This window comes from Myxocyprinus asiaticus, chromosome 23 (assembly GCF_019703515.2).
Source record: "Myxocyprinus asiaticus isolate MX2 ecotype Aquarium Trade chromosome 23, UBuf_Myxa_2, whole genome shotgun sequence".
Lineage (NCBI taxonomy): Eukaryota > Metazoa > Chordata > Actinopteri > Cypriniformes > Catostomidae > Myxocyprinus > Myxocyprinus asiaticus.
In genome coordinates this window covers 27,956,502-27,974,295 of record NC_059366.1, presented here as the reverse complement: position 1 = coordinate 27,974,295, position 17,794 = coordinate 27,956,502, and the positions used below count along the sequence as shown (strand labels likewise).

The 17,794-nt window shown below is 40.3% G+C and overlaps 1 pseudogene; it reads left to right on the top strand.

Annotated features, from left to right (window-relative positions):
• Positions 1-2,940: 2,940 nt before the first annotated feature.
• Positions 2,941-17,782, top strand: LOC127413783 (probable ATP-dependent RNA helicase DDX43; annotated as a pseudogene).
• The last annotated feature ends 12 nt before the right edge of the window (positions 17,783-17,794 follow it).

Genomic DNA, 17,794 nt, shown 5'->3' with positions numbered 1-17,794 from the left:
CAATTAGTCGAAGTTATCGACAACGTCGACAATAAAAAAATTGTCAACAAAAATTTTCGCTGTCGAATAGTCGTTTGATCTCATTTAACGTAACATGAGATCACATTAAACTCTTATGATGATGCGCGAGAGCAGCACTGCAGTTTGTGCCTGACTGAGGAGAGGAAGAATTACACAGCTCACAGTCCAGATGCACTCTAAACTTTCCAAACAGCTTCAGGTGATGTAGATCGCAAAGTATGAGGGAATTACAATGCAAAAATAAAAAATAATAAATACAGAAGCACTCTCGTTGGAGCTGCCACTCAACTAAAGCAAAACTTGCATGTCGAGCGTCTTTAAAGAAAACACCCCGGCTTTACATCTTTAATGCAGTTATATTTAATGCGTTATAGCTTTATTAAATTTCAAATAATACGGAAGCAGATCATGTAAATAACTACAAGCTCCTGTCAGCGCCTCTTCTATGAGTTGCGCGAATGTCCCGATCTAAGGGGGAGATATTGAAACTGTATCTGGCTGATGCACACTCTGTCGCGGGGATGCTCGTCCTTAATGCAGCTAGATTATAACGTGATGGCTTGCGACTTATTGAATCATAATATATGTCACTGTGCATTACTTATCGTGAAGAAAATTGGCAATACACAGCTTTATTAATAAGAGAGAGTTTGTTTTTGTTTTGTTTTTTTTTGGTGAGATAAAGATGGATTGAAGTGAACAGAAAGGTGAGAGAGGGTAGTCTTCGCCCCATTATACACTGCAACAAAATACATTTTTGATTTGTTTTTGTTTTGGCTTGTTTTCCAATATAAATATCTAAAACTCCTTTAAAACAAAGTACATTTTCTTTAGCAGCTATACTGCAGAATAAAAAATTGTTATCTGAGAATGTTGAATATAATATTAAAATATCTAAAAATCCTTTTAAAAAAGATGCATTCATCTGAGAAGCAGCATATAAGATATTTAGACTTGCTTTTAGAGAGAAGATCTTGAATATAAGTATATTTTGTCTTTACTGCACTCGCAGAAGTATAACCAAGTGAAAAAATACACTTATATACAAAATACACTTATATTTAAGATACATTCTCTTATGTTTCTTCTCAAGTAAATGTATCTTGTTTTAAGGATCTTTAGATTATTTTAAATGGAAAACAAGACAAAAACACTTGATAACAATAGGATTTTTTGCAGTGAATTTCTTTACTGAATTAAACTTAAAAGTATTTTTGTCCCTTTAATTTAGTGTTATTTAGAGGTATTTTTAAAATATGACTTTGTCCTCTTTATTGTTAGTAAGCACATTTAATACAACCTTTTAAGTAGGGGCACAAGCTGAATGATCAGTTAAGAGCTAATGATTAATTGTTGCAATAATCGCAGAATAGTCGAATAATCGTTAGATTAATCGATTATCAAAATAATCATTAGTTGCATCCCAAGTCTTAAGCTGGTGTATACCTGCATGATGGACGAAGCTGAGCTACAATCACACTGTGTACAATTGTACTGGGAATATTAAGGCTTTAATATCAGTCTTCGTGTTGTTAACCTGTCACGTTCATTTGGAGCGCGCCACACACGTGCAGTTGATCAGATCGGGAGCGGCATTAAGACAAGCGCTCTGAATTCTTTTTCTCTTATTCAGCCTTTGGTGGGTTTACAACGTAACTAACTATAGCCTTTGCAATATTTTTTTTTTTTGTGTGTCAAAACACAAATTCGAATTAATTGGAAAAACCGCCCAGCCTTAAAACCAGTATGACTTTCGTTCTTCGGTTGAACCGAAAAGATGAATGTTTGAAGTATATTCTGACAACTCTCATTCATAATGAAAATGAATGGGAACTGTGGATGTCAAGCTCCACAATTACAAAAAAGCACCATCAAAGTGGTCCATATGACTCATATATTTTATTCCAACTTCAGTGAAGCCAAATGATAGCTTTGTGTGAGGAACAGATTGAAATTTGAATCTCTAAATTTAAGCTCCTATATGAAATATGGCCACATGCATCACATCAGATATGATGTCAGTCATATTAGGTCTCAAAACATGCTAGAATCAATGATATTTGATGGTCTTGTCATTTTGGAGCTTGATAGCCAGGTCCCCTTTCACTTTCATTACATGGTAAAGAGCAACCATGATATTCTTAAAAAAGTAACCTTCTAGGTTCCACAAACAGAATGACATACAGGGTTAGAATGACACGAGGGCGAGTAAATGATGACAGCATTTTCATATATTGGCTGAATTATTCCTTTCACATTGTGTTTAGTAACTCATGACTGTTTGAATGATGTATGATTGGCAGATAAACCGAGGTGCAAAAAATATATGTATTATAGGCCTTAAATATTATTTTTATAAATATTTGAATTATATGTATTTTTATATGAATTATCATCATTTGGGAGCCTTTCTATGCAAATAATGATGTTTGCGATTAATTATGATTAATTCAGTTAAGTAATCGGCATGTCATGTAATTCATTCGATTAAAAATTTTAATCGATTGACAGCTCTAAATTAAATGTTTTTATTTTGTTGTTTTTGAGCAACAACTGATTATAAAGAACAGAAAGGGCATTAAAAGATACATTATTCATTGACAAATGGATTGCATGGATCTCGTCTTTGGACACGCATTACATGGAATGAGTAAAACCAAACTTTTTGACTCAACATAGTGCTGAACTTCTGCACCACTATACTACACAATCACTGGTGAGTGAAATCTGAACATTTACCAGCCAATGGCTAATCACTTACATTTTTAGTCGCATAGTGTGAAATAGAGTAAAAGATCGATGAAAGGTGACCGCTGCTAACCTTTTGCCTAATATCACCTTTGTGTTCCGCAGAAGAAAGTTAAATGAGTTTGGAACAACGTGAGGTGGGAGTAAAAGATGACAGCATTTTAATTTAGGATGAACTCTCCATTTAAATACCAGAATTGTTTGGCTTCAAATTTTTATCTCCAGGAAATAGCAGGGCATCAGAGTGATTCCTGCTGGCCAGCTTCTGCTGTACGGGCTGCAGTTGAACCTGCCCCTGTGTCTGTACCGATCGACTGGACTGCACTTAGATGAAACCGTGATAAATATGAAGCTATGGAATAGCAAGTTGAGTTACTAGAGGGTAATGTGGCACGTTGCATATGTATGTGCAATCATCTGACTATCGCATATGTACTTTACACCAATTAAACAACAACCCACTTGATTTCTGCAGATCTTCCTGATCTGAAGAAGGATTTTTATATTGAAGCAGAATCAGTGGCTGCTTGCAGTGCTGAAGAAGTCAAAGCCTGGTGGGGTAAGTCCACCAACTTTGCCCTATTTACATCAGCCCAAAGAGAGTGCCATTTGTCTCGGTTAATGAAAGGGTTTTTGGCTGTTCTCAGATGCCTGTACTGTGGCATGCTTGGCTATAATCGTAGTTCAAAAGGATATATGGGGTGACATTTTTGTCTCTCTTGCTTAGTAATATTTGAGATTTGCTCTCTTAGCTCTTCTCAAGTCCTGTCTTGAAGAGTCTTCCATTTTGTCTTTAAAGACTCCCAAATTATTTGTTGGAACATTTTACACACACGCACATGCACACTTTCTGTAAAAGAACTTCCACCACTACTCTGACTTTCTCGGACTCAACCAGCATAAGTTACACCTCCTCTCCCCTATACGAGCCTGACCACCTTAGGGGGTCGTAACACCTTGAATTAAGATGGCTGTTATGGCTTATTATTATTTTATCAGTAAAAATTTAGTTTAATTGTCTTTTGTTTGCTGTTTAACTGTGCATTGTTTTGCCTCTTGTACTAATTACAGTATAAGCAGCCATTACTGCTATACAATAAGTAATAATGGAACACACAATCCATAAACATCTTTAAGTATTGAGAGAGAACAAAAATAAGTTTATGTACATAATATAACTGCAGTACTGAACATATTTGTGTTATTCTTTTATCCCTTCCCTTCACTTACCAAACAGAAAAGAAAATAACAACATCTTTGTGGATGATTTGAGAGAGGGGGGAAAAGAACCATTCCCAATACAGTGTGCAATTTTGAGGATGTTTTGTATACTATCCTGGAATAATGGAAAACAGAGTTGGATTTCAAAAGCCAACTCCCATTCAGGTATTCATTAGTAATCCCAAATCTGACTTAAAATGCTGAGAAAGGAAAGATTTTTGTATTTATGTTCAATGATTTAGTTTTACTGTTTTGCAGTTGGTGATATTGCTGAGTTCCCTATCTGTCACTCACTCAATGTTGTGTCGATGTAGTGACACTAGGGGTCGCCCTTGGGAGCCCCAAACACCTGTGATCTTTGAGAAAAGGCCAGTGGGAATTGGCGAGTGGAATTTGCATGCCACTCCCCGGACATAAGGATATAAAAGGAGCTGGCTCGCAACCACTCATTCAGATTTTCTCTTCGGAGCCGAGCGGTTGTATTCAGTTAGCTGAATTACTCTGCCGATCCATCACCTCGAAAGCTGTTGGATTTATGGCGCATTACAGGGCCTGTAGTTTTACGTCGTCTCTTTACGTCCCCTGGTCGCCAATCGGCATCAAGATTGGTTCGCGGCTGTAGACCTGAAGGACGCGTACTTCCACGTCTCGGTTTTACCTCAACACCGGCCCTTCCTGTGGTTTGCTTTTTAGGGCCAGGCATACCAGTACAAGGTCCTCCCCTTCGGTCTGTCCCTGTTGCCTCACGTCTTCACGAAAGTCGCAGAGGCAGCCCTTGCCCCGCTAAGGGAAGTGGGCATCCGCATCCTCAACTATCTCGATGACTGGCTAATTCTAGCTCACTCTCAGGATTTGTTGTGTGCGCACAGGCACCTCAGCCGGCTGGGGCTTCTGGTCAATTGGGAAAAGAGCAAGCTCTCCCCGGTTCAGAGCATCTCTTTTCTCGGGTTGGATGATGGCATGCCTCACAAGCGAGCGCACTCAGTCAGTGCTGAACTGCCTGAAATCGTTCAGGCGGAGAACGGCGGTCCCACTGAAGCAATTTCAGAGGCTCCTGGGGCATATGGCGTCCTCGGTGGCGGTCATTCAGACTCGAGTCTCGAGATGGGCATGGTGCCACGGGGCACATCGTGTGGGCATCACGCCAATCTGTCACTGCTTGTTCAGCCCTTGGACAGACCTGGCATTTCTATGGGCAGGGGTTCCCCTAGTGCAGATCTCCAGGCGAGTCGTTGTCATGACAGACGCCTCCAAGTCAGGCTGGGGTGCCGTGTGCAATGGGCACACAGACGCTGGCTCCTGGACGGGGCCACGACTGCGTTGGCACATCAACTGCCTCGAGTTGCTGGCAGTGTTGCTCGCCCTGTGGAGGCTTCGGCCGTTGATCCAGGGCAAGCACATGTTGGTCCGGATGGACAGCACGGCAACAGTAGCATATATCAACTGCCAAGGCGGCTTGCATGTCACAACTTGCCCGCCGTCTCCTCCTCTGGAGTCAGCAGTGACTCAAGTCGTTGTGAGCCACTCACATCCCGGGTGACCTCAGCAGTTCTGCGGACGCGCTGTCACGGCAGGTCATGCTCAGGGGAAAGTGGAGACTCCACCCCCAGGTGGTCCAGCTGATTTGGAGTTGATTTGGTCAAGCGCAGGTAGACCTGTTCGCTTCCCGGGAAACCTCCCACTGCCTGCTCTGGTACACCCTGACCAAGGCTCCCCTCGGCACAGACGCGCTGGCACATAGCTGGCCCCGGGGGCTACGCAAATATGCATTCCACCCAGTGAGCCTACTTGCACAGACCCTGTGCAAGGTCAGGGAGGACGAGGAGCAGGTCATCCTAGTAGCACCCTACTTGCCCACCCAGACTTGGTTCTCGGACCTCACACTCCTTGCAACAGCCCCCCCTGGTGATTCCCCTGAGGAAAGACCTTCTTTCTCAGGGACGGGGCACCATCTGGCTCCCGCGACCAGACCTCTGGAATCTCCATGCCTGGCCCTTGGACGGGACATGGAAGACTTAAGTGGCCTACCACCCGCGGTGGTAGACATGATCACTCAGGCTTGGGCTCCCTCTATGAGGCGCCTGTATGCCTTGAAGTGGTGTCTGTTCACTAAGTGTTGTTCTTCCTGACACGAAGACCCTCAGAGATGCGCAGTCGGGTCGGTGCTTTACTTAATGCAGGAGAGGCTGGAAGGGCAGCTGTCCCCCTCCACCTTGAAGCTGTATGTGGCCGTTATAGCGGCGCACCATGACGCAGTTGACGGTAAGTCTCTCGGGAAGCATGACCTGATCATCAGGTTCCTGAGAAGCGTGAAGAGGCTGAACCCTCCCAGACCGCGCCTCATTCCCTCATGGGATCTCTCTGTGGTTCTATGGGGCCTGCGGTGAGCCCCGTTTGAGCCCCTGGAGTCAGTTGAGCTGAAATGACCGGGACCTTGTCTCGGCTCCTCAGCACAAAACCTGAATGAGTGGTTGCGAGCCAGCTCCTTTTATACCCGTATGTCCGGGGCAGTGGCATGCAAATTCCACTCGCCAATTCCCATTTGCCTTTGGAGGTGTTTGGGGCTCCCAAGGGCGACCCCTAGTGTCACTACATTGACACAACGTCTCATTCCCTCCAACAGGGAACGGAGGTTACAAAAGTAACCAAGAAGATTTTGTTAAGTTTACAGGAGGATGGTCTTAAGGGTGGAATTATGGGTGTTCATTGTATAACATCAATCCTGTAAAAACTGATTAGTCTGTTCATATTTGTTGGCATAATTTTCAATTTTTATATATTATATAAATAATAGAATAATAATAGAATGATGAATTCTGATCACATAACATCTCTCAGCAAAGCTTAATTTTTTTCAATTATTTTGCTTTGTGGAAATTCTAATTTGCAACTTGGGAGTATTTATTTTTAAATATTCATTATAAATTGTATTATCAGCATAACTAATTGAGTAAACATTTTAATAAATCCTGATGATCCATGTTATCTCGGCATGAAGAATGTTACAAAGAGCATATCCGGATATTTTACAACGGTGCAGCTAAACCCTCAAACCTTCATTCATATGAAGAAAGGCCTTTGAAATTGTAACTGATTTTGAAAAATGTTGTAGGTTTTTCATTTTTCATTTCGTTTTTCAGTTTTTCTTTTTTATGTTCTTCTTTCCTAATGTAGATAAATGCTCTTATATCATCCTTGGTCTTTCATTCTAAAAAAAAAAAAAAACGGATTTGAATGTGACTTGATTGATTTACGATATGTATATTGAATGGCTGAATCCAAGGAATATCTTTATTTAACCAGTACAGGGCTGGGTTGTGTCCCACACTGCGGTTATTGACGACATGTAGTCATGAACAAACAATACTGTATATACCGCTTTAACATGCCATAGCAATAAAGCTAATGTCTGTTCCAGAATTTTTTAAACACTTATGTTGAAGATAAGAATTTTAGGAATGCAGCTGGTCAAGATGCCAGTGAGATGAATTCTCTCTTTTTTCCTCCCACAGAAATATCTCTAGCATGTGTTTGCATGTGCTTTAATTTCTTTCTTTTTTTACTGGATGTAAACCATATATATCTTGAAGAATGTAATCCTGGTTGTTTTCTCTCATGGTGCAGTCGCAAACCTGGCCGATAATCCTGAAAGGAATAGACCTGATTGGAATAGCACAGACAGGAACAGGCAAACTCTGGCCTATCTGCTTCCCGGCTTTATTCATATGGATGAGCAACCTGAACCAGAGTCAATGAGTGTGCCCTCTTTCACCTTTTTATTTAGTGAACTGATAAAAAAAACTAAAAAAAAACTGTTACATACTGTATGTACAATCCTCAGCCAGCCATCCTCAAGTTGATTTATACATGTGCATATTTCAGGCCCAGGGACAAGCGAGATGGCCCAGGTATGTTGGTTTTGACTCCCACACAAGAACTGGCCCTTCAGATTGAATCCGAGTGCAACAAATTCAACTACAAAGGCTTTAAAATGCGCTGTAACCATATGCACCCCAAATCATTCAGGATATTATGCAACAGATACCCACATAAAATTCATCATCCAATACTCCGCTTTCTCTGTCTCTTTGATCAAAAATCATTTAATTACTATACAGTGTCTGTATCTATGGAGGAGGGGACAGACGAGCCCAAATTAAGTTAGTGACCAGTGGTGTAGACATAGTCATTGCTACACCAGGACGATTAAATTATCTGAAGATGAATGAGCTCATCAACTTGTGCTCCATCACCTATCTGGTAAGTAATTAATAAATAAGGTAAAAAAAAAAAAAAAAAAAACCCAGGCTTGAATTTTAGAATAATTGTTTATTATACCTCCTTTTGCCAGGTGTTGGATGAGGCTGACAGAATGTTGTATATGGGCTTTGAACCTCAAATCATGAAAATAATTCTGGATATTTGGACTGACAGACAAACCGTTATGACCAGGTGATTCAGTCTGTCTCCATTTCTTTAGAAATATGTTCTTAAAAGGAATATGAGTAGGATTTTGACACTGATTGTTTTTACTTTTGTGGCATTACAGTCTGGTGCTCTAATACCAATAAAGTAAAACACTAGAGGGTTGTTTGCATCTGTGACTAAAGTTACAGTTCATCCTAAGTACGAAATTTGGGCTACCATTGTTCTATCCAGATTGAATGTTTTGTCTTGGATATTGGACACTACTTGATGGTTTCTGTTTTGATGCATCAAACTTTTTTATCTGGAATTTTTTGGTTGATGATTACAGTGCCACCTGGCCAACAGGTGTCAGACGGTTGGTCAAATCCTACTTGAAAGACCCCATGATGGTTTTACATAGGCACTTTAGATCTGGCGGTGGGTGAGCAGTTAGTGTCAAGAACAATTAAATTGAAAGTGAAACAGGATATTCAACAAGAAAGAATGAAGGGTGAGGTTTGTTTTTTGTTGATAAAAGATTACAAAGACAGACACTGATAAGTTGATGACTTAGCTAGTTAACCTTGTGAGGGAAGCCATGACTTCCATCTTGGTCAGTGCAGTGGTCCAGTTTATTTGTATAGCACTCACAATATGTATTAATTCAAAGTTGCTTTACTGAAAATTGTGTCTCAATACCCCCACTGAGCAAGCTAGTGGTGACTGTGGCTAGAAATGACGTACAGTATCAGTCATAAAAAAACATATAATACATATAGTTAATGTTTGGAAAACTGTGTTTTAGTATTTCACAATGCATTAAGCGAATACCACAAAAAGCAGAAAAATGGATGTCATAGGTCTGTTATTGGTTAAAGGTACTGATGTCATGTTATTGTAAATAAGAATTTTGCTCTTTAGTGACTTGTCTGGTTAAATAAAGGTAAGAGGCAAGTTTATTCTTATGAAGGAGAGATTTGAAAAATTAATCTTGTAGTTTGATCAGGGTAATCCCACTAATCCATCCCATAATTGAGTACATTTAGCCACAGAAATAAGAAAATACAAAGTTTTTATCTTATAGCCTTTAAAAGTAGGAATAATAAAAGTAACTCCTTTGAAAAAAAACTTTTCTGCTTAGACTCAAAACATGTTTATTTTTTATTTATTTATAGTTTTTTTTTTTTTTTCTGTGTATCTGTCTCTCTCAGGTGGTGAATACCGTTCAGCAGATGGTACTGTTTGTGCAGGCCTATGTGTTTGATTTCATCCTCATGGAGCCTCAGGACAAAGTATTAATATTCGTTGGAAAAAAGATAAAGTGAGTTCCTCAATAGAATGAAACTTAAATGCTAGTAACCCTGGTTCGATTTCACGAAAGAGAATATGGAATTGCCTTTTGCAAGGTTTTGTTTTAAGTACACTCTCTTCTGAAATGGTTTCACATGATGTCATAAATTCCTACATGTGTTGTGATCATTTAAAATTACGATCACTCTCTGCCCTTCCAGTTTGGCTCATGCATGGTCTAGAAAGTTGTTAGACAACATAGCTGAGGGGAAATGCCACTCTTTTGCAGAATTGAAACTTTGCATTTCTCCTGCTGTTAACGGGAGTGGCAGTTGATCAGGCCATACACTTTTCTTTTTTTTTTCATGTTTATTTAGTTTCAACAACCATAGAGCTTATTCTTTTGTGGGCACACCTGTTCATCATGGGCAGGTTTTGTAGTCTCTTCAAAAGAAACTTCAAATCGCTACAAATAGAGTCATTAATTTCAACCGATGTGTAATCATTAAAACCAAAACACTAAGTTCATAATGGTTCATCTACCTTTATTACACATTCAAACTAACAAGTAACATCAGTATAATTAAATTGTGTGCTTAATTGGTGTTGTGGAAAAAGCCGGATCTGGAACCAGTACCTATTGTAGTTGATCTCCCACCTCATACATCTTTGAAAGTAATCTGCTATAAGCAGTACATCAATCAAGTATAATAATAATAATAATAATAATAATGGTGGTAATAATCATATGTTTCATATGTAATCATATGTAGCCTTTGTCGCTTCTTGTCAATGCATATGCGTGCATGAACTTACAATGTAGTTTTGTCACACCATTTGATTGTAGGGTCGGGTAAATGTTAAATGCACCTTTTTCCATATGTTTGTGTAGGGCTTTACTGGTTGTTTAGATCAGTGTTACTATCAGAAATATTCAATAATTATTTCTTTAGTTATTAATTAATATTTAAATTAATTAATTGAATATAACTCATTAAAACCTCATATGGGGCTCCAGTAAATGTAGTGCGCTACGTTTAGGAGCGGGTTTGGTTATTATCAAAGATAATTATTAATTATTAAAATCAATAGAACAGTAGATGAGAATCAATGTTAGCTTTTCTAATCCTTTAAATCAACAATTATCAAAGATAATCGTTAATTGTTAACAATGAAACATTAATTAAAATTAACACTAGCTTATTGATCATTCAAATTCAACAATCATCAAAGATAATTATCAATTATCAAAAATCAATAGAATATTAATAAGGATTAACATTGACGGGGCACCACCCTGGAAACAGGGACTAATAACCAGATAGTATAACAGTCTCAATATTAGATCGTTTTCTTAGGAAAATCGACATCCGAAGAATATCGATTTTCGGGAAAAAAAACAATGAATGAAGGCTTGAATCCGAGCACTGACATCCCGTCAGCATGACACAGGTGTATGCAAAATAAACCAGAACACTTCTCTTTGTAATATAACAAAGTTTATTTATGCAGTAATATCAATTAATAATTAATACAATGCAGTCAATAAACTTCCGACTTACAACTACAAACTAAACAGTGATATGATTAGATATGGAAACTAAAATAAACCTATAACACATAAGGTGTGTGTGTGAGAGTGTGTGTGTGTGTGATGGTGGACATGACTCTCGTGGAGAGTATGTCACGCGAGACTTCCGGCCAGGGAATATGGCCGCGAATGTGGGTGGAGAGAAACCAGTCAATTGTAGATTAGGGACAAAGCTGAGCTTTATCACGAAGCTATCTACTAGCCAAAAATGTGTGCCAGAATGTTTGTGAGGGGTCGCGTGTGTGTGTGTGTGGTTAGTACGAGAGAGAGAGAGAGAATTAAGTGACGGCTCCAAAGCCGATTTCGCGATCGTGGGAGAGAAAGCAGCTGTTATTTTATCACTCAGAGACGCGGTGGACGGCTCGTAAACCGTCCCGCGGTCTTTAATTCTTTAGTGGATAAACTCAGTTTGCCGGTCTCACCCGCGATGGCGGAAATGCACAACAGCCCAATGTGGTTGGAATACAATACAGCAAATCAAATTCGTGAAAATTAATACCCTGAGTATTAATAATGAGCGGACATGGCGGTCCGTAAACTGTACAAGCAATAACCTTGATACATAAGAATAACACACTATAATATTCTATCTCTGCCCAGACGTAAACCTCCTACTTGAATCACATGAGGATGCAGAATGTGTGTTCATCCGTCCTTTAACTCAGACTCGGTTCCTCAAGGCTTGGGTGATGACGGGAGGCTGTTTCCTCGCTCTGTCGGCGGGCGGTACGGCTGCTGATTCTCGGCGGGCTGGCGGAGAAATCAGCAACGTTGACTTGATTGAAGAGGGAAGAGAAATCTTTTATCTCTTCACTTCTGCAGGCAAACGGATGAAGATGTGGATTGCTCATTGGTCTCCTTCGGATCCGTTAGAGTGTTCGGTGGAACACAGAGTAATCTCAACTCGTCCAGCGAGATGGAGATTGTATGGCCACAGTTTCAAGTCGGACGTTACTTCCTTGTGCCATGAGGCTGCACCTGAGATCAGCAATGAGCTGCGTCCACGCACGGCGAGCAAAGTTGCTGGAAGCAAATCCTGGAAGCATTTCAGAGGTTTTTCTACTCCTGATGATGTCATGGTTGAGGTGCGTTCTGTCGTGTGCCTCATTCAATAGGAGTTGAGAGTTCGATCCTTTAGTGAGCAAGGCTTCATGGGATTTGTAGTCTGTTTTGGACTCCCTTTGTTTGATTTTGGTGCAGTTTTTATCAGTAAGATTTATGACTTATGTGGGGGCCTGAGTTAGGTTTTACGACTGTGTTAGGCCTGCCTTTGTCTTCTATCTGAATACATGAGGCCCAACATTTGCTTCATATATTCCATCATTTATATTCTCACCAGTCCTCATTTTTGGGACCTCATAATGTACTTCTTTCTTGTTCAATGCATTGATGACTGCATATACACTGTTTGCAAATCCTGTGATTGCTTACATGAGTACTTTGGCACATTTGGATTTAGTACCTCTGTATCCATTTGTCATTTTTGGGTGGTTGTAGTGTTTGTTCTGTAGCTTTGTAAGTGTGATAAATGGCAGATTTACAGTACATATGTTTTAGCAAAGTCTTAGAATCTAACTGTGATGCCTCTGTGCTCTCCTGCTGCTGTGTAGAGCCGATGACCTCTCCAGTGACCTGTGTCTACAGGGGATAGCAGTGCAATCTCTGCATGAAGACAGAGAGCAGAGTGACAGAGAAGAAGCACTGCATGACTTTAAAGATGGTATGCTTTTGATGTTTTATGCAAGTTATTTATTTTTGTTTATAAAAACGAACTATGCTGGAACGTGGGTATGTGATATGTGATGCAAAACTTTACTGATTGGTTTGCAATTTTAAACACATTCCATCTTAAGTTTCCAATGCTAACAAAAGTCAGTCTCGCAAATTCAACAAAATCCATATTTATATCAGCCAGCTAGCTTGTCACCTTGGTGACAAGTTTTCAAATGGCAGAATTTGCATAATGTTCAATACATCACAGAAATACAATTGTTTAAGTTTGCAAGGCATCAAAACACATTTACAAGATCAACGTATTTAAGATATATTGAGAATGCACCAGTGGCCCGATGGGGCAAGTGACGTTTCCATCAACTGGCCCAAAATTCTTACACTGGCCCTGGGTCAGCGGGCATCCTTATTGTTTAGCCCCAGTGTTTCCCCATATGCATTTTGCAGCGGTGCTGCGCCACTGCTGAATTATGAGCTCCGCTGTTGGGATTTCACATGGTTCATTTAATATTCTTGACGCAACATAACACTTGCCAGCCCCAGTCAGCTGTGTGCTTTCTACACTGCGAAAGAGACCCGACCACATACACACACAAATACATGCATTTACTCACAGTGACATCACCGCATAACAACACGTGTCAAACTTGATTCATATCAAGTGGCCCGCGAACTCATTTCTAAAACATAGGATGGCAGGGAATCGCAACGTTTCACTGAACAATCAGTTAGTGCTTTCCTCATGAATATAAACTCAGCAAATAAAGAAACGTCCTCTCACTTTCAACTGCTTTTATTTTCAGCAAACTTAACATGTGTAAATATTTGTATGAACATAAAAAGATTCAACAACTAAGACATAAGCTGAACAAGTTTCACAGACATGTGACTAACAGAAATGGAATAATGTGTCCCTGAACAAAGGGGGGGTCAAAATCAAAAGTAACAGTCAGTATCTGGTGTGGCCACAAGCTGCATTAAGTACTGCAGTGCATCTCCTCCTCATGGACTGCACCAGATTTGCCAGTTCTTGCTGTGAGATGTTACCCCACTCTTCCACCAAGGCACTTGCAAGTTCCCAGACATTTCTGGGGGAATGGCCCTTGCCCTCACCCTCCGATCCAACAGGTCCCAGACGTGCTCAATGGGATTGAGATCCGGGCTCTTCGCTGGCCATGGCAGAACACTGACATTCCTGTCTTGCAGGAAATCACGCACAGAATGAGTAGTATGGCTGGTGGCATTGTCATGCTGTAGGGTCATGTCAGGATGAGCCTGTAGGAAGGGTACCATATGAGGGAGGAGGATGTCTTCCCTGTAATGCACAGTGTTGAGATTGCCTGCAATGACAACAAGCTCAGTCCGATGATGCTGTGACACACCGCCCCAGACCATGATGGACCCTCTACCTCCAAATCAATCCCGCTCCAGAGTACAGGCCTTGGTGTAACGCTCATTCCTTCGACGATAAACGTGAGTTCAACCATCCCTCCTGGTGAGACAAAACCACGACTCATCATTGAAGAGTACTTTCTGCCAGTCCTGTCTGGTCCAGCGAAGGTGGGTTTATGCCCATAGGCGACATTGTTGCCGGTGATGTCTGGTAAGGACCTGCCTTACAACAGGCCTACAAGCCCTCAGTCCAGCCTCTCTCAGCCAATTGCATACAGTCTGAGCACTGATGGAGGGATTGTGCATTCCTGGTGTAACTCGGGCAGTGTGATATTCTGATGTACCGATTCTGTGCAGGTGTTGTTACACGTGGCCTGCCACTGCAAGGACGATCAGCTGTCCTTCCTGTCTCCCTGTAGCGCTGTCTTAGGCGTCTCACAGTACAGACATTGCAATTTATTGCCCTGGCCATATCTGCAGTCCTCATGCCTCCATGCAGCATGTCTAAGGCATGTTCACGCAGATGAGCAGGGACACTGGAGTCAGTAGAAAGGTCTCTTTAGTGTCCTAAGTTTTTATAACTGTGATCTTAATTGCCAACCATCTGTAAGCTGTTAGTGTCTTAACAACTGTTCCACAGGTGCATGTTCATTAATTGTTTATGGTTCATTGAACAAGCATGGAAAACATTGTTTAAACCCTTTACAATAAAGATCTGTAAAGTTATTTGGATTTTTACAAAATTATCTTTAAAATACAGTCTCATGATAAAGGGACGTTTAAATGAGCCTTCCCCTGTCATTTGTATGTTTTGGAGAGCATTTTGCTCGCTATAAAAGCAGAATGAAGCAGCACTGCACAGGTCAATTATCAACACGGCGTAATCATAGCAGCACAAGGGCAGAGCAGGTGCAGTAATTCGTGGAATGGTCTCAACTGAACAGACTATTTTAAATGCGCTTGTGAACCAGTGAGATGCGTGGCGGGGATTGCGAAACCCATTTGAATGCGGCACAGAATTTCTATTGCTAAACTCGGTGATGAAACTTGTTTAAAACAAACAGCCCCAACATTCTAAATGGCACTGACAAAGAAAACATAAATTAGAAGGCTTTCCAATTCTCAGATCACAACGCTTACAAAAATGTACCATCAATTTACTGTAGTAACACTCACTGTATTACCTGTGGTAGTTGTCGCAGAATTACTTTTTAAATGTATTTAGACTGCTGTTTTTCATTACAAAATGCCATAGTTATTTATATAGAATCCATAGTTACTAACCATGGTAGTGAGGAGCCATGCATGGTTTTACATGGTTACCATGAACAATTACAAATATCATTGTTAAAACTATGGAAACTACGGAAGAACTATGGTGCATTTTCAAAATTATGGACCAAGCTATCAGTTTTCCATTTGTGTAAAATCTGTACACTTGTAATGCTCTCTGATTGAAGGAAAATGTAAGATGTTTTGTTTGCCTTTAGAAATTCCAAGACATGATTGTAGTTTAATTAGTAGGAGCCTGATCAAAGGAATCTGTAAAGGAGAACTTAGTCACACTGTTAGAAAATATCAATTTAGCCATACACAAATTAGGTGTTCATTTGGTCAAATGTTCATTTCAATGCATTCAGTTCATTATTTGCATGGGTGCTACCATGTATTTGATGTGACTAAAATCAGTCTTCATTGCCGTAGGGTAACATTCCAGTTAACTCGCTAGGTGTGGTAATACTGAGTCATGTTACATTTGTCATTCTCCTTTTTGTTTCACAAAATCAAGTTTTTTAACTAGTATTGCAACACCATGTTTTTTTTACTAGAAAATGAGTTGTAAAATATCTGAACCTCCCAGTCTTCAGTGTAATGACTTCTTAATCAGATAAATAAGTTTGTTGTATGAAAGATGTGTCTACTGGTTGAGGTTTCAGTACGATAAGCTTGTTTCCTTTTATATGCTTTTGCTGCCCATTTATGTTCCAGGAGATAAATCTTAAATTTCCAGGAAATAAATCACATTCAACATTTACAAATGAACCTGTAGGCAATATCAGGCACCAAAATATGCAAATATGAATTTTATATACTGTACAATTATGAATAAAATCTAACCATAGATGAATGAATGAATGAATGAATGAATGAACGTTACATTTATATAGCACTTTTCTGATACTACACTCAAAGCGCTTTACACAGTGAACAGGGGACTCTCCTCAACCACCACCAATGTGCAGCATCCACCTGAATGATGCGATGCCAGCCATAGGGTGCCAGTACGCTCACCACACCCTAGCTATTGGTGGAGAGGAGAGAGAGGAGTGATAGAGCCAATTAATGGATGGGGATTATTAGGAAGCCATGATTGATAAGGGCCAATGGGGGGAATTTTGGGATTTTTAACGACCACTTAGAGTCAGGACCTTGGTTTAACATCTCATCCAAAGGACATGATACTATCATGTAGGCCTATTGGTTAATCTTTTTTTCCTCAAGCTTCTCCATTGTGAAAGTCCATTTCCTTTGCTCTTTACCTAAACTTAATTATTTTCCCCTATGAAGTAAAGGCACAGCTCAGCCAGACTGGCAGGTCATGTAGCCTTTTCTGGGCCTATTTGCCACCTTCTTCCACTTCTTTCAAAATTGACAAGCCCCAGATTCTGGCATCTCTCAGTCTCAGATAGAGCTGTTCAGTAATGACTTCAATTTGTTGGCCATACTGGAAGGCTGCTTCGCCATGAGTTTCCTCTGGAATCCCTAATTGGTTTTTAGAATTGTGTTTTTCAATTTATGAGTAAAATAAGGTCTGTGGTTGACATTACTTGAAGAAATGTTCATGGTTTGTTCTCCAACACAAATTACCCAGTCTTTTCTAAGCTACATCATAATGGAGAATGTGGATGTAACGTTCTCAAAGTGGGGTGGAAAGAAGGAAGCGGGAGTCAGCGTCACAGTCCACGTAAGCATTCTATTTATTCTCAAGGATTCACTCACACTATGTCTTTTCAGTAGGAACTTTAGATCACACACATCAGCTTCAGGAGTAACAGTCAACATAAACCAATCAGATACAACAAAATTAATAGATTTTCAGCGTTTAGCTCCAGACAGGTTGTGGATGTGTGACCCGGACTCTCTCTTGGTCTGGCATTCCGCCGGCCTTTTAAAGCCCGTCTCCACCTTCAATGAAATGAGACACAAGGGTTTAGAGTTTGTAATCATCAGGTGATGGCCCTTACCGCTTCCTTTCTCCCCACTGACAGACAAACGACCATGTTCCCATCTCCACAGTGGATAAAGGGAACCTTTTTTTTTTTTTTTTTAAGGATGTACCAGAGGAACTGGTACTGATGGCTGAGCATTATGAAAAACAGAGGAAGAAAGAAA